Here is a 25,491-nt window from a genome sequence, read left to right on the forward strand (position 1 = left end):
TTATAGAAATAAACCAACGGCGCTTCAATAAGCGGCCCGTTTTCTTTCATGTGTAATTTAACAAGATAATTAAGAGCTAGTCGAAGGATCTAGGTTATCAAAAGTTTTGTTACGCCAAAGAAGTATAACTTCTAACGCGCGTACATAAGTACACACACCGATTTTTTGTCAAGTATTTTCAGTAAAATAAGTTTTATGAATATCAGTTTATATATTATAATATGTACCCTTTGTTTTTGGGCGCCTGAATAATGTCTTCAAAAGTAATCTCACACTGTGCCTAAAGCGCAAAGTGTTCAACCAGTGTGTGCTTCCCTTAATCACATATGCGTGTGAAATATGGACCCTAAGTAAAATATAGATCCAGAGACTAAGAGTCGCACATCATGATATGTAGAGGTGCATCCTGAGCATAACGCGAAAGGACAAAAAGCGGAATTAGTGGATAAGAAAACAGACAAGGGTTTGCGATGTAGTAGAGTCCGCTAAAGACCTCAAATAGAAATGGGCTGGACACATAACTTAAAGAAGGGACAATCACTGGACAAATCTAGTCATCCAGTGGTACTCAAGAGGTATAAAACGTCCGCAAGGTAGATCCAGAAGCGGCTGGATCTATGAAATAGCTGTGTTCTGTGGAAGTACATGGAAATGCAACGCACAGGATTGAGAGAAGTGGCATCAGCTTAGAGAGGCCTTCATCCAGCAGAGGATATATTCAGATTGATGATGAAGATGATATATGTACCTACTAATATGACAATGTTCAAGAGATTACGCGTCAGGCTTATAGTTTAGTAGGTCCCGGGTTATTTTACAATGTGAGTTGCTCAACATATTAAGTGACTTATATCGACGTCTCGTAAAACGAAAATATGTTAAGAAACCCGAAATCGATGGATATATATGGTAGTTAGTTAAAATATAGCTTTGCTGAGTATATTAAAAAAAATGATTTAATTTTACAGCTCTTCTCACTGGTATTTTGATTTACTCTTTTAGTGTTATAATTGTGTATTTAACTATTGATTCTCCACGTAATTCTCTATACAATTTATGATTATAATAAACTTTATCTAAGTAGGTAGATAACTTAAGCTTAGGTGATTTTAATAACAATATTTTTTAATATTTTTAAGTTAATGAACGCACTTTAAAACAGTTTTCGCGTCAATGAGGGATGTTACATAAAAATAAGGGAAATTGGTTACTTTCCGGGTAAAGGTGTGATAAGGTATATTTCTCGAGTGAGGATAAATGTAAGGTAAATTAAAACAGAATGTAATTTTCAATAGAAACGTCTATTTCATAATTTGGATTAAAGTTTGTCTCGCAAACGAAACGTGTATTTAATATTAGTAATATTTAAAGCTTTGTATTTATTATGTTTTAAAGCCTGACCGTCATTAAGTAATTTACAAAAACGGGCTTCAATTCCTTGGTCCATCGCGATCGGCTTTCGTATTGTTATATTATTACTCCATTCTGTTGCTGGGGCTTTGACTAAATATAATACACACATTACTCATAATCAGTGACGTTCCGTTGGGGTAGGCAGATTGAGCATCGCTTGGGGGCGGCAGTTACCCAAAAGACGGCAAATCGAGGAGAATCATTAGGTGTATATTGAAAAAGCTACCTACCTAATCTTAGTAACAACGGAAATATCTTTCCATTACAAATTTAGCTCACTGGTTGGAAACAAAATGTATTTATCAGGTAGGTACCATAAAAGTTTTAACAGGACTTTGTTTGTCGGGTTCGCGATGTCTAGTTTACTTCCGTTGTCCTTGGAAATCATGTTCTTGGTGAACAGAAATGACACGTGCATACCTAATTTGAAATTTATCCAAATATGTTTGCCAGTCACTCGTGAGTTGTCGGGTGTATTTTTAACTGTACCTATCTGAAGCCGTAGACTCGGAATATTGTCTATTGAAGCACAGATGGCATTTAAATTAGATTTAGTGGTATACATCTTGTTAGTAATGTATCCATACAACACATTTCTTAGACATTGGAGTCACGAAAGGATGATAAAAAGTACTGTATAAAAAAATGTGTCGGCATTTTGTCTAGGGACGTTACTGCTGATAATTTACATTTTAAATAATCAATACGTATCTAAAGACACATTTTAAAATTAATAAAACAAACTGATATCGTACTATAATTGCAAGAAAGCTCGATTCGATTTTCAATTTGAAAAAATACACTAAGGCTACGATTTTTTTTTTAAAAATTCCTACAATATTTGAGACAATTTAAAAAATCATTAATTTGAATGATAAAAATAGTCAAAAAACAATATTAAAAGCTTGCAACGAAAGTTGAAAAATGACATTATATTCAATTGAGTTGTTTAAAAACAACGTGAAAACTGTAAATTTGTCATAATTTAAAGTGGAAAAGCGTTTCATGCTTGCCTGGATATATTTAATTCAGTTCTGATGTTAGAGTAGTGTATGTAGAATTTCATCTAACAGGAACATTTAAAAGTAGTTTGTTTTGCTCTCATATGAATTTGATATTTTAGAAATAGGTACGTACAAATGTAATTTTACCCGTACACCACAGAACCTGGAGTAGGTACGTACCTATTTTCTTAAATTAACGGATGTTGTGCGGCGAGGTAAATTATATTAAAATGTTTTTAAAACAGGATATTCTTAGAATGTTGTATTTATATTGTATAATGTTTTCATTAAAATGTCTGTTTTAATTGCTGTAAACATCATATTATATATTTAATAATTATAAATGTCTTTTTTTCGAATGAAAAACTGATTCTAGTCATTTCAAAATTAATTAAAACTTTGATTAAGTATGTAATAGAGTGTACTTAGACAGTGGATCTACGGGATGCTAGCGTGACTTGGGAAAACGCAAGAATACTGGCGAGCGATAAAAAATCTTGGAAGCACCGTGCTGAATTAGGTTTTAGGAGAAGATACGGACTAATAAGAAAAATTGCAATAGCAAATCTTGTCATGCTTATAATATTTATTATAAAAGCTGGTATAACAATGGCTAAAATTAAAAATATATAAATATCAGAAATATGTATGTATATTATTATGTACCTACATATTACTAGTATTAATATATTTATATATGTTCTTATACGAGCATGCGGTGAAAACTTCACATTCAATAATTATACAAAACTGGTGATAACCCAATTAAATGCGAGGTGTTTTCATATAGAAGCAGTAGATTTTTCCGCGCCAATTTTCATAGTCGATTTTGCATTTACATGTAAAAGATATTATGTCCATTCAAAAAACAGCACTGGTAAAAAAATAGAATTTTGTTTATATCATTATTATAATTTATAATAGTGATGATTATTATTATTTATGTAATATACATGTATGTTATTTTTAATACTACAACATGGCACGAGGCTCAATGATAGTAATGTAGTGATACAATAGTGTATTAGTAGTAGAAGTAGGATGATCACATACACATAGGCTTTGAGAAAATTACATAAGTATATCGTAGCCTATATAATTATATCTCATAAGAATCAAACACGGAGCCCCCGGGTGAAAGCCCAGTGCCTTATTGCAAGTGCATACCTATGATTAAAAACTATCCAACATTCTCTTCCTAAAAATAAATGTATGTCATAAAATTGATTCATGTACAATTAATATTATTTCACATGCCAAAGGTTTGCCACTTCTGTACTTTAATATACCTACCATTGTACTTATTATTAATTAATTTATTATTAATTAATTTAACGTATTTCTAGTAGAAATTGACAGTTAACTAGTGATTGAATATAAGCTTTGAAGTAGTAAAGGAATTGATTATCGGTTTTAACTACCTGTTCAATACCCAATTCTCAACCTTTCTAACTCGTGAATGTTTTTTATACCTTACATACCTACCTTACCTTACCTCATATTACATAAAATATTTTTTTAACCATGTGAAAAAATAATATTATCAAATTAAATTTTACATCACGTAATCAATCATTACACTTATCTATCTGCCACTTTTACTACTTTTTTTACACCTAAATTGTTACATTTGTTTCTTTTCCTGTGGATTTCCAAAAAACGAATAAAAAATAATTTCCATATATTTTTTTTCATCGAAATAATTATATAGTGAATTCTTATGGTAAAGAATAAAAGTAGCGATAAATAAGGAGAAATTATGAATAAGTAAATTAATACCTAATCAATTGAAAAGTGCATCAAAGTAGACAGCGGTCGTCCGAGTACAATAATTATTATCTAATTATATTATAATAATAAAGAATATAGCACATATTTGAAATTCGGACCATGAAGAAGTAGATAATATAAATAAAGAAGTGACTATGATAAGTCATGGTGTTATTAATCAGTTATTGTCCTATAAAATATATTAAAGTTTAATTAAAATTAGTGGCATGTGGTCCATAGAATTCTGTAGATGCAGGGCATCCCCATAAACAATCGATGAATAAAATTATGTATTTATTCTGGAATTATTATGAAGTGCATTTTACAAGTAACTATACTTTTTTGCTCAAAAAGTTCAATATTGTTTCCATTACATTAGTAAATGAATTACTTTTTTGTTACTACTCCACGGTAATATGAACTGCATATGAATATGCATACATCGCTTACCCGCCAAAATAGCACCCTTAGTAAATTTCATGTAGCAAACATAGTATTTTACAACGTTTTTATTAGGTCGTATTCTTGTTTGTCTGGTGGTTGTTTATCTAATACAAATCTTGCAATCGATTTTTAACTAACTTCCCGACTAGCTAGACATTTGAAACTTTTAGAATATATCAGAACACGATGCCAATGCATTATTTTAATACTTTTACCCATATTTTAGTAGAATTGAATTCATTTTCAGTTAATTCTGTTTTGTATGAAAAGTTATTTCGGAAGAAATCCGTAAAAAATAAAATACTATTATTGGTATTAATATATACGTGCGTTACTATGGAAATCAATATGAAATGTCAAAATAACATTTCAGTATTCTATGTTTATTTAGTATTTCTGTTACGCCGAATGTGCGAAATTGAATATTACATGAAATGGGCAAAATTTTGCCTAAATTATGAAAAATCCAAGCCCGTTGCCTTATTCATGAATTAGACAAAATATCTGGAGAGTGCGTGAAATCGGCAGTAATTTTTCTGCCTACTTCATGTCTTGGACAAATTAGATAGTAGCGCTACGGTGGTATTTTTTGCAACTAAACTAAATGTATCAAATGCTCATGGATTGGTCAAAATGTACATATTATATATTATCTATGGTCAAAATAGATGATCGCGCTCCGTGGTGTTTTTTGCAACTAAAGAAATTTGTCAAATGTCATTGATTATAATATAAAAATATACCAATCAATAACTACAATGACGTTCATATCCATTTACTATGCGCAAAAAAATTCTAGAACTATAATATGATAACGGAAGAATTATATTGAAAAGTATTTTCGCGATTTGATTCGTGCTTGGGTATCAATTGTGCTATGGTCGATTGAATGTTTGTGATAGTTTGTTGACACTTGATAGCTAACCTCAAAATGGACATTCAGTTGAATAATTTAATTCAGAATTACAAAACCTAACCTAACCTAACCTAATAATAATAATATTATATTATGTCCAATTATAACTAATAAAACCATCCGTAGTACATTTACTTTTTCTTCTGTCATGTTGGCAGTTCAAGAATTCCATACCGTGGCGAATTCATGTACTCAGCAGAAAAATTACCTAATTCATGAATAAGGCAACAGGCTTGACTATTACATGAATTAGCCAAAATTTTGCCCATTTCATGTAATAGTCAATTTCGCACATTCGGTGTAACATTTCTATCAAGTACAATTTTTTTTGATCGTTTAAGCTAGTCAAGTCAAGTTTATATGATTCAACAGAAAATTTAAAAACGTTGTATATAAAAATTTCTTTTTATCTTAAAATTATTTATAATATGTTCTACTTACATAATGTATTTTCAACAGCATCCCTATAAGCAAATCTCACAGCATGCTACTTGTTAACATACATCCAGAGAGAAATAACTTTAGCTTTTACAAAATATCAATCATTACATTTGTATATTATATTGAAAAGAGCTTTTTATTTTTTCCACCTATAACTTACTGTCAGTAAAGTTTTTATTTCCACTTTCAGCTGAAATCTCTGATTTTTAGACATTATGGTAGATCAAGTGTCGATTTCCTGAGTGTCATATAAATACGCATAGTATACGTCATACAAGTTTATGCAAAATAAACAAATTTATTTTTGTGTTCTATTTGGTGAGAAAACACCTTGTGACCCCTTTTCGAGAGAGCGCGTCGTATGGTTTGGGGATCCGTTATGTAGTATGTACATAATCTGTAGAATTGTATTAAAGTTACACATTCGCGCCGAGAAGCATTCTCCTTGTACAATGTACGCCTATTTGTGACGAAAACCGTCGCAAAACATGTGCCATTAAGCGGGATCACCTGGCTATAATTAAACGCACCTGTATTGTCAAATCACGATATATTGTGCTTGTGGTGGGGCCCTATTCTCGCTGACTGAGTTAACTACAGCGACAGCGTAAATTATTATATTCGTCACTTATCCAAACAGTAATCAATATCACGGCGTTCAGTAATGTGAACGAAACATTATGCGTGCATGAAGAATGTCTCACGCGACTGAGCAATTATTAACATCAAGTTGGGTATAATTAACTGAAACTTCATATCTGTATATCAGAGGTAAGCCGTATTAAGACGACAATAGTATATTTTGAGACATTATAGTAATAATAAAACATATATAATTTTGAAAAACACTTCTTAGAAAATATATTACTTATAACAAATAGAAAAAATCTTTTTGAAAAAAGTAAACCACTCGGCTGGAATCGAACCAGCATCTCTTGGATTTACGGCCCGTCCGTGCATTATCCTCTATGCTACAAGGCGACAAACTATAACTATTGGCCTTTTTAATACCTGCTCATCAGCGCACTTCGAAATCAAGCTACTTTGGCAATCGGTTTTTGTTTATTAAATCAAAGTAGGTACTCGTACCTACTACTTTAATTACTAACCGACGTCACGGCTTTCACCAATATTTTTATGATGTAACTTACTTGAACTTTCTAATAATTTTTAATTAACTATTTCTTTTATTCAACGAATAATTTACAACATTTAATAATGTACCATTCTAATTATTGAATATACATAATTAGTTGAATAAAAGAAATCGTTAATAGTAATAAGTCATAATAATTAAAAAATATATATAAACTATTTTTTTAATGCATAAATTAATATTCTTTATTGCGCTTATATAATTTTATCAATGTTTTGTGAAAAGGGCGAATTAACAAAAATGGTATATTACAGGAGTAGGAATTTTAACTTTTGGCATTTATTTATTAATTACCTGTGGATGATTATAAATGTTTAACAAGTTTATAATAAAGCTGAGAAAGAATACTGTCCTTATTTGTCAATATGTCAATATGGCCTAATATGTCACATTCACTATTTATTCGTAAAACTAAGTGTATATTTGCCTTTACGATTATAGTTTTTAAGTACTTTTCTGTGGAGATACAAATTCGTCGTTTTTTATACAACAAAGTTAGTGAAGTACATATTGTTTTTTCATTAAAATCTCGATTTCGCCAAAATGGTAAATTCGCCATTTTTTACAAAACACCGATGATTTGGTAACCCTTTAGAAACATGGTTTTACACAAAGCGGATGAGACGACAGCAGGAAACCTAAAGTAAAATACGAATTGGCTTACCCTAGTGGGTATGGCATGAGTATATCAGACTACGGATCTGTATGGGACAAACTTAAACAAGTCATAATGAATATGTCATTTTCAATAGTTACGTCAATATCATAATAATGTACATTACAGTTTGTCACGTACATGTAACGTACATTCAATATTTGAATGCAGTTGGTGCTTTTTTTTAGTTGGGTTTTATTGCATGATCATCATCAAGTACCATACCTCAAAACATTATCAATGGCAAAGGATTTTACATGTATATCTTGTTAACCTGTTCTGTGGGCGGTATCTACCTTGATAGCGATTTATCACACAAATATTTTTTCACTGTTTGTGATAAACTTATATTATTAACTGTGAAAAGGACAGCAATATTTATTTATATGGTCGGGATTTTTGAATGCTTTTAATTGATTTTTCATCCTTTTAAGATTTAAGTACTTACTGGTGAAACAGCTACTTTATCTGCGTTTTGTAAAGTTAACCCAGATTGTTTCCATGCCATACGAGGCTGTAAAAATGGATGTTTGTCTATTTCGCATCTTTGTGATACAAGACGTACTTCTGGTGGTGCATGTTTTTCGCCAATCGTCTACGGTTTCCAATCCATTCCATCTTGCACCTTCTGTATAGTTAATTTACTTGGTAGTTTAAGTTGACGTACCCAGCTGAATCTTCGGTATCCGGTCGTAGTTACCATCAAGTACAATATATCGTATCCTACAATTTATTTTTAAAATGGAACATTGCAAACATTGCAACCAGTACCTTAAGAAAACTAAAAAATACAGTTCCATGACAAAACAGAACATGACAAAACATAGCATGACAAAACAGAAAATGACAAAACAGAACATGGCAAAACAGAACAGTGACAAAACAGAACAACGATAAATATAACTATGACCTTTCAGGAAAAATATAAATTTACTATTGAAATTGTCCTATCTCTAATTATGTTAATAGATTTTTAATAGCATAGATTTTCAATACGCCATAATAAATTAAATTATATACCTAATTTCTGCATTCCTAATCGCTAGAAAGCCTCAAATAAGCGGGAATTAACTCGGTGTTGCCAGCAAGCTTAGGATATCTCATATTAATCAATATAATATGTTCAAAATGATTGGGTGACTAGTTACAACGAAATAATGACCTGACCTTACCCAACCTAAATAGATTCCACAAAAATTAAGGCTATACCTCAGTTGAGGCATGGTCTAAGAAGATCGTGGCTAGGCGATGCGCGGATTGCGGGTCGCGGGTGCAAATGACGCATACTGAACGAAATATAATTTGTCATATTAATCCAAAATGCGTCTTGCTGTTTATTGTTCTATTAGTAACAATAATAATATAGTCATTGACATGTTTTCTTTTTCAAGTAAATGGGTAATGTTTTTAGTCATCTTTACACGATTTAAGAATTAATACCCCCGTCGCCATTACGAAATAAATTGACGTATTAACACCTCGACGTTCGCTCTCAGACTGCCAGCGAGTCCAAAATTTAGTCACGCCTATAGTTGAAAATTATTTTCCGTTTCACCGAAGTATCGCCTTAATGGTTCATTTTCCCCTGGGTGTTCTGTTTTGTCATGTTCTGTTTTTTTCATTTTCTGTTTTGTCATGTTCTGTTTTGCCCAGTTACCAAAAATATATATCAAAAGATTATCTGTACCATATACCTTCAGATAACCGTACTACTAGTATATATTAAAATATAAGAATTATTCATACCTACAAAAGGAAAACTAGAAAAAAAATTACATAAGAGTTAATATAAAAAATACGGGAATATACACAGTTTTTTTCTGATAACGTAGTTTACCTCTGATATTCAGATAATGTATTTTATGCGTTCCTCTTGCTTAAATATAAAATAATTATGATGGATCTTTGTAGCTTTATTTAGATAGAGAAAAATACTTTTAAATGGGAATGTCAAATTTGTAACCAATGAGGTTTTTCCGAGGTATTGTTACTAGTTGAAATATGATTTTAATCGTTTATTCTATGCATTAATAAAAATTGCACTGATATTTTTTGACGGACTTGATTGGTTGACTGTTTAAATTAGCTTTGACAACACTGGACATATTCGGATATATTGTGTAGTAATTAAAAAAAGCTTATTTTTATATCTCCATGATATAAATGAAATCTTTGTATGTATGCATACAATTATTCCAAATATATTATTTAGTAGTAGGTATGTAAAACACAAAATTATTTTTCATTCTATTGCACATTTATTAAATTTAATTAATGACACTACGTATCCCACGATAAGTGAAATACTTCCAGCAAACTGTGGCGAATCAAATGACTTGGAAGCCCGAGGCACTGACTGATTTTGAGCCCTCCAGGACAAAAATAAAATAAAAACCATAAATTCCAACTAACAATGTAGGTATCTTTTCCTTCAATTATACATAATTGAAGATACCAGAGTCATTATATTTAAGGCCTCTTTGATATTGTTTGCAGGGATTTGGTTATGCTTTGGATAATATTTAATACTCATTTGGTGAGAAATATGTACAGTTTAAAGGTTTGAACTGTTTCAAGGCCCTCTTTTAAATCTTCTGATGAGTTGATTATGTGTACGTGTATCAAAAAAAAATCGTCGTTACCCCCAACCCTCTTTGACGATGTGAAAAAATGTGAAATCGCGGAAACAATCATTGAAATCAGCTATCTACTGAGTTTGCCATAATTGGACACTACGAGAAATGGGTATTTAATATCGCCGATCAATATGCTGAAACGGAATGAGTGAGTTGTTTATCACCATAAATGTATTAAAAGTTAAGCTTACTCTAAATTCAGTAGACGATTTTCAATAACTTCTTCGTATTATTTTATTCAAAGTTATTATTTTATAACTCTGCCAAATTGATTGATGGCGCATATTGCAACTCTTATATGATGTAATATGACGTTCCAATATAGACGTCATCTCCTCTTCCGTGTATATATCTGACAAACGGATATCCGGTAATTTTTACGATATTCAAAGCAATTTATTCTTCACCTTTGATGTCAAGCGCAAAGGTATGAAAATAAATCAGCTTCTACATCATAAAATGCAGATGCATTAAATAGATTCTAAGAAAACTTAGGAGATTTGTTGATAAACGTCAAACGATTTTCTTATTTTTTTACATTTATTTTGGAATTTGTTGAATATAGAGTTTTTTTATCTGTCTATGTATGAGACATATCATCTTACTTACTACAATATCAGAAAGTTTAATAAATTCGTTTAACCTACATTATACGCGGAAAGAAAGACGGAACATACATTATTCATACATTATATTATTATGTATATAATACAATAATTAATAAGATGATAAATGAGTTGTATATATATATAATGAAAAGTAGAAAACTATACAATATTTAGAGGTATTAAAAAAAATATACCATGAAATTTAATGTTTTTAATACATAATTTTGAAAAATCTCAGAAACATAAATAATCATAGAAAAATATTGTTTGCCGAATGGAATTTGAACTCATATCTTTTACTATACGGGCGGTTGCTCTTATCCTTTTACTATCAATTTGTCTACGATTCATGCGTGTTATTCAAATAATAAGAACAGGACATTGAAACATGACAATTTAAGGGGGAGAGGCATGCCAGCAGAGGTACCTAGCGGAAAAATATGAAGCTTGCAATTTGATACATTTTTTTAATAAATTACAATTTAAACTGTATTAATTAATAAATATGTATCTGAAAATATTAAAAAGATTTTTTTTAAGTCAAAGATATGTTACATAGTAATTATGCCACGAATAACGTTATTATGAGATTAAATTTATAAAAATATTTATTATTAAAATTTAGTTTATTAAGTTTTCAATTTATGACTGTTTAGATTTTTGACTAATTTATCGTTTTAATATTTTTTATATCTATTTAAAAAACATCGATTTTTATAAAAATATAAATGTGTATAACTTGAAATCCTTTTTATTATATAACTATTTATTTAACAAATAAAATGTTTCATTATAGATATTATCTACTGGTAACTATTTCAAAAACTTTGAAGACAAAAACATGCTTTAAACTAGTCTCATTTATCACAGTAGTACGACCATAGATTTTTGCAGAGCATGTTAGTTGTCTATTAGCAAGCATTTTATAAACTCGAAGTAGAATAAATTCATAATTATAAAAAAAAACTGAAGTATTCACTATTCGGAACCTATCCCATATTCAGTGTAGTTCACGTACTGAGAATTTGACAAGATTAATGGTTATAAGTCTGACTAAAAAGGTACATTCGTTGACTAGATAAAATATAAAGTTAATTTATCAAACTAAAACTATGACATCGCATAAAAAATAATAATAAAAATGTATTACATAAACAAGAATGTCTTCAGTAAAGAAACAATACTCGAGTTGTAGCAGTAAACGGGTGCAACTTTGGTCTACGAAATCAACTATAGTCTAACACAGGGTTGACGAACCTTTTTATCTACGCTTGCAAAAATTTCACAAACATTATTATTCGACTGTCTGATGTGCCGAGTAGTTTTTGAGAAACATTGTTTTTAAGAATTCTATTAAAAAATGGTGATACACCATACATTTCGGTCCACCAATTTTGAAACTGCCTGCCAAATTACTACTACTAGCTCCCAGCCATTTTTGTGGAGAGAAATGAAATTTGTTGTTACTGTATTTTTGTTTTTTTACGCACAAATTGATACCAAAATTGGTTCGATCAAACGAAAAATTCTCTCGCTACAGTGGTCTCAAGCATTGTAAATCGATTAAAATCAGAGCTTCCTCCGCCGCCTGATGAGGTTAATGCGATAATATTATGTATGACGCATTAATCGTAAGGACCGACCTATACAATTATATATTTACATTAAACATAATGCTTATTCTTGAAGACTTTTTTTTTCGACCATGTTCGATCCTAATAGGATCATATGGGCCTCCACAGAGTAGAGGTTTGTATTAACAGATTTTGTTTTTTACGAGAAATGGATGTCAGCCACTTGCTAAACCTATTAGGTCCATACCCTGACTCACACACAAATTGAAAAACAATATGTGTACTTTGCCAGACCCAGGATCAAGCCGCGCGGCCACCGTGGGTGTGTCTTGAAGACTATTTGCCTGTTATTTTTTATACAATGTCATTTATTAATATTGTAGGTGTTTATTTTCTATTCCAACTATAATATTCGCGTACCATGCAAAATCGTGTCACGTGCCATAGGTTCACCACGACTGGTCCAGTATCTTTTCCCATTGTTGACCCGACCAATATTGGACCACGGGTAGGAGTCTTGGACTCTTACCAATACAGATGAGCGTGCTCTCAATGTATAACAAAGAAAAGTACTGGGAAATAGGCTTTTTTAAGAGCATACTATATTACTAAAAATCCAATAGATCCGTTTATTGATGTTCGGAAAACTTTTTTAGATAATATAATATTTTTTTTCGAAAATAAATAAATACAAAATTACTTCCAATAATAATAAATTGTTAACCTACTGATAAAATCCAATATTTCTTTTATACAGGAAACAGGCATTTACAACAAAGATACATTATTATCTAAAGTACAATATTATATCTAAATGGATTTTATTTTTTCCGTAGTCAGCAACTAAATATCTGTAGCGACTAAATCTTTTATTTCGTGTTTCGCATTGTTTTTTATCATTCTATGGAGTGTGCTTCATTTTCATGATAAACTTATAATCGAAGAAGTTTAAGAAACATTCCTATGTAGAGATGGATCTTAAATATATTATGAAAGTCTTGAAACTTTATTTAAGTAATCATAATGCATTTATATCCATAATAAAGGAAAATAGCGAGTCGAACTTACGCCGCTAAATTATTAAATTTCACACAAAAACGTAGAAGTTTCCCACACAGAGTTATCCAAAAGGACTTAAACTTGGGGCCACTGCTATTTAAAAAAAACCGGTGTGTGTACTTATGTACGCGCGTTAGAAGACAAGTTATAGGTACTTCTTTGGCGTAACAAAACAAAAAGAAAACTTGTGATAACCTAGATTCTTCGAGTAGCTCTTAATTATCTTGTTAATACACACTCAAGAAAAATGACCGCTTATTGGAAAGCCGTTGGTTTATTTCTATACATTTTAATTTATATTACTAAATTGTATAATTATGTATCGTTGTTTTAATTTTTAAAGTAACAACTGCCACTATGACGTTTAATAGTTTGTTTACGTAAGGAATTGCAAATGGCATATTTAATGCAAAGTTTAATTGCAAATGGCCGAGCTATTAAGCGATTTTAAATTCGCTGCCTAGGCAACAGAACAATTCTAAACTATAATATTATACTGTATAATCTTCACGATTGCATAATCATACTGTGGCGTAAAGGCAGTGCGTTCGGCTGATAACCGAAAAATCGTGGTTCGAATCCAATCAAGTGCAATTTTTGTCGTGTGAAAAAATAAATTATGTGTTACATGTCACACGCCAAAAATACACTCTGATCTCATTTTCCAAACGCGCCTAAAAATTATAACTTCAAAAATACATATTTGTGTTGTTTGCTGATGAGTTGAATTTTTCTTGGAAGTTGTCAATATTGATAAATGTAATATTTTATTGTTTTCTCAGAAGTGAGATGGAATAAGGAACAGGCAGGGTAGGTTGGTTTGACTCCAATAATAAGAAGATTGATGCGTGAATGAAATGAACTCTGGTTTTATTATCTCCTTCCAAATAAATATTAATTTAATTATTACAGGTACGTTTACAGATTATAACTTAGACGCGTGAAATCACGGTTATGCGTTCTGATGAATTGCGAAGTCGATCGGGCGGAGTGGAACGATAACCTTACGGTTATATCTTTGATAACTGACTGACATATTATTGTTTTCATGGACTTAGTGTTTTTATAGTGATTCGATACAATAGAAAATGCTGCTATCATTACTTGAATATTTTTAAAATCATGCTTTGTTGTGTAATGCATGGATCGTTTATAAATAATTGATTTTAATTTGAACAATTAAGCAGTTTTTAATAACTAGGCAAGATTGATTTTCGTATAAACAATTTTTGTGCATATCATGATAAATCGTTTTGTAAATTATAAATATTTGATTAATATAATTATTGAATTATTTTTGCTAAATTAGCTTTCTGTTAAAAATTGATTGATTCACATAAATCGCTTGTTTTGCTATTTCAACAATGTTATGTTGCAAGATACATTGTAATTATAAATTAAGTCATGCGGATGGTAGGGTATTGACCTTCCCTACAGTTTAATAGATCACGAATTATATTTTACCAATATTTGATGCATGGCAGAGTTATTTTGCCGATGTAATCTGTATGGGATCTTGGCATTACGTTTGATACTGAAATGATGTTTAGTGGCCTTGTGGCTATCATCTGTAAAATAGCGAAGATAAAATTGGTCTTACGTACTTAATGGGACTTTTCGGATGTCACCATAATAAAAGTTCTTTATACTTAGTTCCTTATTCGACGCCGACTTGAGAGTGTGTTTACTGTGTGGGGCCCGTATCAGTTGAAGTAGGACCTTATGGTGGAGTGAAGTCAAAAAATGGTGACTCTTTTGTTTATTTGACGATGTGTGGAAATTATCCGTGGGTTTATCCAACTGACTGACTTTCTATTAGGTATGCTAATATACTGTGTACAGTTTTTAGCCTGATAGGACTCTCAAGGTCACTGAGATGGGTGGGTCGTTGCGGTAATCATTTTATGCGGATAAATCTGTTTGATCTCAACCATCTTTATTATTTTATGAGACGGTCAAATAAACCAAAACGCAACGATTGTCTTCAAATATTGAATACGCATTTTGTTTACGTGAAAAACTTTAATCTATTGAAAATAATATATTATTATCAATACGTGTTTAAATTTATCTAATATTTCTTCACACTCGAGATTTGTAGTCGGTACCATATGTACCACACCCGGTAGGGTAAGCCAGTTCACATTAATTTTGTTTTCTATGATATCAAAATTTCGACGATATTGACGTTTATGATGTACTTTTTAACCATTCAATCGTTTAATAAACAAAAAACATTCCTTTTGCTAATTTCGCCAAAAACCATTCGGCTCACTTTCGATTGTAGATTAATTTTGTTAAAAATCACACTTTTATCACAAGTATTACTGAATAATTAATGATATTTTTTGGAAGCGAACTACATTACTCTAAAACAAAGAAACAAGATTAATTTATTTTCGTAAGTTTTTAAAGCATTTTTTATTTTAAATAGTACTACCTTTTTATGTTCAAATACTAAAAAATAAACCAATATTCTATTTTGTGTAAAATATTACATGGAGGTAGGTACAATGTATTGGCTTCTTCCAGAAACTTTAGACATCCCGAAAGATCCAGCGCTACCACAATACAATTATTTACCAGAAATATCTTCAAACTTTCTGATGCTTGTTCAGCCGCCCAGGGTTTCGAACCGATTCAAGTAAGATAATATAATATATCGGTTCGTTTCCAGTTTTCGGTTTTAGGTTTAGCTCCGAGTTATTGATTTTTAAATGTTTTTATTTGTATTATACAATTATTTTCCACTATAATTATAAAATTTTATGGTAGGTACTCTTATGCTAGTTATACAAATTAATAGTATTTATAACCAGTAGTTATGCTGCATCGCACGGCCGTAACCATAATTTTTAAAAATAATATATTATAAATTATGAAAACTATGACGATTGAACGACAACTAATGTGGAAGAGGAGGGTAAGATTATGTTAACGCGCGTGTTTGAACATGTATCGAACTGAAAAAAAAGTTCTTTTTCCGGTTCGGTTTTGGTTTTCGTTTCGACAAAATGAACGGTTTTCCGGTTTTTTCGGTTTTGGATCAGTTCCGGTTAGAAGCCCTGCAGCCACCTGTATTGGCTGCCCAGGAGTTTTTTCCTCTTTTGCCATCAAGTAGTACGTTCGTAACCCACCTTCTTGGTAGATTCTCGATTTTTTTTTGTATTTTTAACATTACATACAGTGACAAAAGTCAAAAAAAGTAAATATATTCTGACTGCATCGAAAATCGGAACTCTGTATTTACGAAGGCAATTGGTGGAAAAATACGTTTGTTCAACTAAATCGCTTGGAATATTAATGTAAGTATTCCACTTTCTGGAGAATGAGTTTACGTGTACATATCATTTATGTTGTTTTATTTATGTATACAATTGAGTGTACTGGACTCATTTGGTATGCTTCTATGATTCTTTATATTTTTTTGCGTACACTCTTCTTATTAAGATGTGTTTGAAAATTGTAAATATTGTTATTTTGATATCTTTTGTTTCATGTTGTGGTCGTCTTGAATTTGTAATTTGTAGTGTTCATTATATGTTAAAAAAATGTAAAAAAGTTGTAAATGGAAGGCTGTGCCTCTCGCATTAGACTACTAGGGTCTATTATAAATATATTGAATGGAAATTCCAGTGCAGATTTGCTATTTAGCAGTATTTGCTTTAAAAATAGCTGTAGGTAGATATACTTACGGATAACATGAATTAAAATAGATTGTAATCAAATAATATTATATCTATCTATTAAATATTTTTAATATTTTTGCAACTAAAATATAGTACAAAATTGTCCATGGAAAGACACCTACATATTGTAATATAAGACTGTATAAAGTTATTCTCTTCTAAGTAATACGTTTTACAAAAAATCCCAAGGTTAAAAGATATTTCAGTTAAAATGTAGCTAACATAAAGAATATTTTTTCAGAAAAGGTTTGCATTATATCTAATATCTTGTATTCAAAGGAAGCTATAAATTATTAGGTATTGAATATTTTTAATAAAAAAGAGGAGATTGTATACTTTTAATAATAATTCATCATCAATATCAGTGGCTGTCAAAAAAATGCTGTGTCACGGTGTCCTCAAACTTTGTATTAGTATTTGATTTTCTGCGAGCGCTAAATTTCTTTAAAAATTTTAGCGTTTTAATTTCCAAGCTAATATAATGTTCCCGTCTTACAATATAAAATAATCGAAGCAAGAGAATTTCACTTACGTCTTTTAAATTTAAGTAAAAAAAATGTCGTGATATCGGTTCTTTTCGATTTGAAAAAAAACGAAAAATCATGTAAAACGGTGAATCAAAAAATGCAACTTTGTAAAATGCTAAATTACAAAAAAATAAATATTATACAGTCGAGACACCGTTGAAATAGAAATAATTACAAGATAAAAATAACTTTTTATATACAACGTTTTTAAATTTTCTGTTCTGACTTGACTAGCTTAAACGATCAAAAAAAATTGTACTTGATAGAAATAATACTGAAATGTCATTTTGACATTCATATTGATTTCCATAGTAACGCACGTATATATTAATAATTTAGTTGCTAGGACCCCAGACCCCAGACCCCTAGCAACCAATAATAGTGGATTGGGAACGAGTGGAACTTTTCATACAAAACAGAATTAACTGAAAATGAATTTAATTCTACTTAAAGATGGCTAAAAGTATTAAAAAATGCACTGGCATCGTGTTCTGATATATTCTAAAAGTTTCAAATGTCTAGCTAGTCGGGAAGTTAGTCAAAAATCGATTGCAAGATTTGTACTGGATATACAACCACCGGACAAATAAGAATACGACCTAATAAAAACGTTGTAAAAATGCAGCCTTTGCAGACACATTTTCACATAGAAAACGTCTAGGTACCTACTGAATAAATCAAACACATATCATTGGTTTTGAATTTTGAATGTTATGCTTAGCTGGGTGTTAAATTAATGATTAAAGGTTTTTTAAAAGTTATGTCTAAGGAAATATTTAAAGTTTGCGTGGAAATATTGATTAAATAAAAGCCGTAATCGTATGTGTTGTATACTTACAATATAGTAATTAACATTATCCTAATTAACTATTTTTTTATTCAACGAATAATTTACAAGATTGAAGAATGTAACATTATTTTTATTGAACATACACAAATTTGAAAACACTTCTGAGAAAATATATAACCAATAGAATTATTTTATTTTTTAAAAAAATACGTTACCTATCAGGAATTTGACCTGCGTCTCTCGGAATTCGCGCCCACGCACATCGACCACAATACTATAAGACGTATCCTATCGAATTGAGACAGATTTTAACTAATGGTTCTTACAATACTCTCTGAAGCACTTTCCAAATCGAGTTACTATTGGCAATCAGTTTTTGTATTTTAATTCAAAGTAGGTACGAGTATTATTTACTTTATTCATTAATCGATATTACGGATCACTCAAAGATTTTTTGTTATAACTTACTTGAACTTGTTAATAATTTAATTATGTATGTTTAATATTATACTATTAATAAATAATTTATTTTTAATCAATCTATAAATTCAATCGCTAGAACATTATTAATTGAAATGTGGTAAAAATTATATTATAATTAAGCAGTCTGAGGAAGTCCGCCAAAGTGGTAATAAGCATTTTTGTGTCAAATCTTTTAATTTGTTTGGTCGAAAACTTTATAAGTTACTACTACTATACACTCAAAGAAGACACAATTACAATAATTAATAGTGTAAAGTAAGCTTAGCTTAGATATATTTTTCTACCATGTCCGATCCTAATAGGATCATATGGGCCTCCACAGAGTGGAGGTTTGTAATAACAGATTTTATTTTTACGAGAAATGGATGTCAGCCACTTGTTCAACATATTAGGTCCATACTCTGACTCATACACAAATTGAAAAACAATATGTGTCCTTCCAGACCCAGGATTCGAACCTGAGATCCTCGACACTATAGACCGGCGCTTAAGCCATGCGGCCATCGTGGGTGTTAAAACTTAGACACGGAAAATGATTATCCGAAAGAGTTTGCCAAAATTCTTACATCCATGCATTTGTGTCGGTCGACTATTACGGATCATTTCACGACTACTGAATAGACTTAAGTTATAACAAAAATAAACAAAATGATTTAATTATAAATACAAAAATTTTAGAAGCTTTAGGAAATAAACCAAATACACTTTTAGTTAGGCAAAATCTGGATTTTTAAAAAATATATAACACGTAGTATCTAATGTATTTACCTAATAACTTGTATGAAATAATTATGTATAAATAATCATAGAAAAATATTGTTTGCCGAATGGAATTTGAACTCATATCTTTTACTATACGGGCGGTTGCTCTTATCCTTTTACTATCAATTTGTCTACGATTCATGCGTGTTATTCAAATAATAAGAACAGGACATTGAAACATGACAATTTAAGGGGGAGAGGCATGCCAGCAGAGGTACCTAGCGGAAAAATATGAAGCTTGCAATTTGATACATTTTTTTAATAAATTACAATTTAAACTGTATTAATTAATAAATATGTATCTGAAAATATTAAAAAGATTTTTTTTAAGTCAAAGATATGTTACATAGTAATTATGCCACGAATAACGTTATTATGAGATTAAATTTATAAAAATATTTATTATTAAAATTTAGTTTATTAAGTTTTCAATTTATGACTGTTTAGATTTTTGACTAATTTATCGTTTTAATATTTTTTATATCTATTTAAAAAACATCGATTTTTATAAAAATATAAATGTGTATAACTTGAAATCCTTTTTATTATATAACTATTTATTTAACAAATAAAATGTTTCATTATAGATATTATCTACTGGTAACTATTTCAAAAACTTTGAAGACAAAAACATGCTTTAAACTAGTCTCATTTATCACAGTAGTACGACCATAGATTTTTGCAGAGCATGTTAGTTGTCTATTAGCAAGCATTTTATAAACTCGAAGTAGAATAAATTCATAATTATAAAAAAAAACTGAAGTATTCACTATTCGGAACCTATCCCATATTCAGTGTAGTTCACGTACTGAGAATTTGACAAGATTAATGGTTATAAGTCTGACTAAAAAGGTACATTCGTTGACTAGATAAAATATAAAGTTAATTTATCAAACTAAAACTATGACATCGCATAAAAAATAATAATAAAAATGTATTACATAAACAAGAATGTCTTCAGTAAAGAAACAATACTCGAGTTGTAGCAGTAAACGGGTGCAACTTTGGTCTACGAAATCAACTATAGTCTAACACAGGGTTGACGAACCTTTTTATCTACGCTTGCAAAAATTTCACAAACATTATTATTCGACTGTCTGATGTGCCGAGTAGTTTTTGAGAAACATTGTTTTTAAGAATTCTATTAAAAAATGGTGATACACCATACATTTCGGTCCACCAATTTTGAAACTGCCTGCCAAATTACTACTACTAGCTCCCAGCCATTTTTGTGGAGAGAAATGAAATTTGTTGTTACTGTATTTTTGTTTTTTTACGCACAAATTGATACCAAAATTGGTTCGATCAAACGAAAAATTCTCTCGCTACAGTGGTCTCAAGCATTGTAAATCGATTAAAATCAGAGCTTCCTCCGCCGCCTGATGAGGTTAATGCGATAATATTATGTATGACGCATTAATCGTAAGGACCGACCTATACAATTATATATTTACATTAAACATAATGCTTATTCTTGAAGACTTTTTTTTTCGACCATGTTCGATCCTAATAGGATCATATGGGCCTCCACAGAGTAGAGGTTTGTATTAACAGATTTTGTTTTTTACGAGAAATGGATGTCAGCCACTTGCTAAACCTATTAGGTCCATACCCTGACTCACACACAAATTGAAAAACAATATGTGTACTTTGCCAGACCCAGGATCAAGCCGCGCGGCCACCGTGGGTGTGTCTTGAAGACTATTTGCCTGTTATTTTTTATACAATGTCATTTATTAATATTGTAGGTGTTTATTTTCTATTCCAACTATAATATTCGCGTACCATGCAAAATCGTGTCACGTGCCATAGGTTCACCACGACTGGTCCAGTATCTTTTCCCATTGTTGACCCGACCAATATTGGACCACGGGTAGGAGTCTTGGACTCTTACCAATACAGATGAGCGTGCTCTCAATGTATAACAAAGAAAAGTACTGGGAAATAGGCTTTTTTAAGGGGGGACATGCTCGTCGAAGGTCAAAATTGAGTTTTTATTGTATTTTCAAACCATGATCCTGGACACTCCTTAAACGTTGTAGATAATCTATTTATATAATTTTGAAGCCTTATTATCCTTTATAGTTATTTTAAACATATGATGACTGCACGAAGTATTTTTGTTACATAAAATAGTATTCTTTTAAACCTCTCGCTCTAATGTTTTAGAATATAGTCATATTTCGGTACAGAACTGTGCAGTGGTGTTACGATTTTTTACATTTATTAATTTTTAAACGCAATTATAAAACCATTAGTATAATTTATTACGAGATAATTTTTGTAAAATATTCACGATAAAAAATTATTTTGATAATCTCTGTGATCCCAAATTTGACAAGAATTAGGCATTTTATTATTCAAAAAATCGGCAAGATTAACACATTTGAAGATGATTCTAAAGATACTTATTATAAGCTATGTCTTTGACCATTCAAGTGTGATAAAAATCTTATGAATAATGATTGCTTTATAATAATTATTGACCTAAGAATAAGGTAGTGTTTTTTTGAAATACGCCATTTCTTTTGTCATTCCCTAGTGGTTAAGCTACAGCATACGGCCGTAGCCATAAAATGACAAACTATAGTTAAAGTAGGGAGTAAAATTATGTTAACGCGCGTGTTTGAACATGTACCTAACCGAATTTTTTTTTATTTTTTTTTAAACGGTACATGTTCAAACACGCGCGTCAATATCATTTTACTCCCTACTTCAATTATAGTTTGTCAATTTATGGCTACGGCCGTATGTTGTAGCTTAACCACTGGGGAATGACAAAAGAAATGGCGTATTTCAAAAAAACACTACCTTATTCTTAGGTCAATAATTATTATAAAGCAATCATTATTCATAAGATGTTTATCACACTTGAATGGTCAAAGACATAGCTTATAATAAATATCTTTAAAATCATCTTGAAATGTGTTAATCTTGCCGATTTTTTGAATAATAAAATGCCTAATTCTTGTCAAATTTGGGATCACAGAGATTATCAATATAATTTTTTATCGTGAATATTTTACAAAAATTATCTCGTAATAAATTATGCTAATGGTTTTATAAATGCGTTTAAAAATTAATAAATGTAAAAAATCTTAACACCACTGCACAGTTATGTACCGAAATATGACTATATTCTAAAACATTAGAGCGAGAGGTTTAAAAGAATACTATTTTATGTAACAAAAATACTTTATGCAGTCATCAAATGTTTAAAATAACTATAAAGGATAATAAGGCTTCAAAATTATATAAATATATTATCTACAACGTTTAAGGAGTGTCCAGGATCATGGTTTGAAAATACAATAAAAACTCAATTTTGACCTTCGACGAGCATGTCCCCCCTTAAGAGCATACTATATTACTAAAAATCCAATAGATCCGTTTATTGATGTTCGGAAAACTTTTTTAGATAATATAATATTTTTTTTCGAAAATAAATAAATACAAAATTACTTCCAATAATAATAAATTGTTAACCTACTGATAAAATCCAATATTTCTTTTATACAGGAAACAGGCATTTACAACAAAGATACATTATTATCTAAAGTACAATATTATATCTAAATGGATTTTATTTTTTCCGTAGTCAGCAACTAAATATCTGTAGCGACTAAATCTTTTATTTCGTGTTTCGCATTGTTTTTTATCATTCTATGGAGTGTGCTTCATTTTCATGATAAACTTATAATCGAAGAAGTTTAAGAAACATTCCTATGTAGAGATGGATCTTAAATATATTATGAAAGTCTTGAAACTTTATTTAAGTAATCATAATGCATTTATATCCATAATAAAGGAAAATAGCGAGTCGAACTTACGCCGCTAAATTATTAAATTTCACACAAAAACGTAGAAGTTTCCCACACAGAGTTATCCAAAAGGACTTAAACTTGGGGCCACTGCTATTTAAAAAAAACCGGTGTGTGTACTTATGTACGCGCGTTAGAAGACAAGTTATAGGTACTTCTTTGGCGTAACAAAACAAAAAGAAAACTTGTGATAACCTAGATTCTTCGAGTAGCTCTTAATTATCTTGTTAATACACACTCAAGAAAAATGACCGCTTATTGGAAAGCCGTTGGTTTATTTCTATACATTTTAATTTATATTACTAAATTGTATAATTATGTATCGTTGTTTTAATTTTTAAAGTAACAACTGCCACTATGACGTTTAATAGTTTGTTTACGTAAGGAATTGCAAATGGCATATTTAATGCAAAGTTTAATTGCAAATGGCCGAGCTATTAAGCGATTTTAAATTCGCTGCCTAGGCAACAGAACAATTCTAAACTATAATATTATACTGTATAATCTTCACGATTGCATAATCATACTGTGGCGTAAAGGCAGTGCGTTCGGCTGATAACCGAAAAATCGTGGTTCGAATCCAATCAAGTGCAATTTTTGTCGTGTGAAAAAATAAATTATGTGTTACATGTCACACGCCAAAAATACACTCTGATCTCATTTTCCAAACGCGCCTAAAAATTATAACTTCAAAAATACATATTTGTGTTGTTTGCTGATGAGTTGAATTTTTCTTGGAAGTTGTCAATATTGATAAATGTAATATTTTATTGTTTTCTCAGAAGTGAGATGGAATAAGGAACAGGCAGGGTAGGTTGGTTTGACTCCAATAATAAGAAGATTGATGCGTGAATGAAATGAACTCTGGTTTTATTATCTCCTTCCAAATAAATATTAATTTAATTATTACAGGTACGTTTACAGATTATAACTTAGACGCGTGAAATCACGGTTATGCGTTCTGATGAATTGCGAAGTCGATCGGGCGGAGTGGAACGATAACCTTACGGTTATATCTTTGATAACTGACTGACATATTATTGTTTTCATGGACTTAGTGTTTTTATAGTGATTCGATACAATAGAAAATGCTGCTATCATTACTTGAATATTTTTAAAATCATGCTTTGTTGTGTAATGCATGGATCGTTTATAAATAATTGATTTTAATTTGAACAATTAAGCAGTTTTTAATAACTAGGCAAGATTGATTTTCGTATAAACAATTTTTGTGCATATCATGATAAATCGTTTTGTAAATTATAAATATTTGATTAATATAATTATTGAATTATTTTTGCTAAATTAGCTTTCTGTTAAAAATTGATTGATTCACATAAATCGCTTGTTTTGCTATTTCAACAATGTTATGTTGCAAGATACATTGTAATTATAAATTAAGTCATGCGGATGGTAGGGTATTGACCTTCCCTACAGTTTAATAGATCACGAATTATATTTTACCAATATTTGATGCATGGCAGAGTTATTTTGCCGATGTAATCTGTATGGGATCTTGGCATTACGTTTGATACTGAAATGATGTTTAGTGGCCTTGTGGCTATCATCTGTAAAATAGCGAAGATAAAATTGGTCTTACGTACTTAATGGGACTTTTCGGATGTCACCATAATAAAAGTTCTTTATACTTAGTTCCTTATTCGACGCCGACTTGAGAGTGTGTTTACTGTGTGGGGCCCGTATCAGTTGAAGTAGGACCTTATGGTGGAGTGAAGTCAAAAA

Source organism: Rhyacophila brunnea, unplaced genomic scaffold (assembly GCF_057557595.1).
Source record: "Rhyacophila brunnea isolate RB1 unplaced genomic scaffold, BYU_Rbru_1.0 scaffold_8, whole genome shotgun sequence".
Lineage (NCBI taxonomy): Eukaryota > Metazoa > Arthropoda > Insecta > Trichoptera > Rhyacophilidae > Rhyacophila > Rhyacophila brunnea.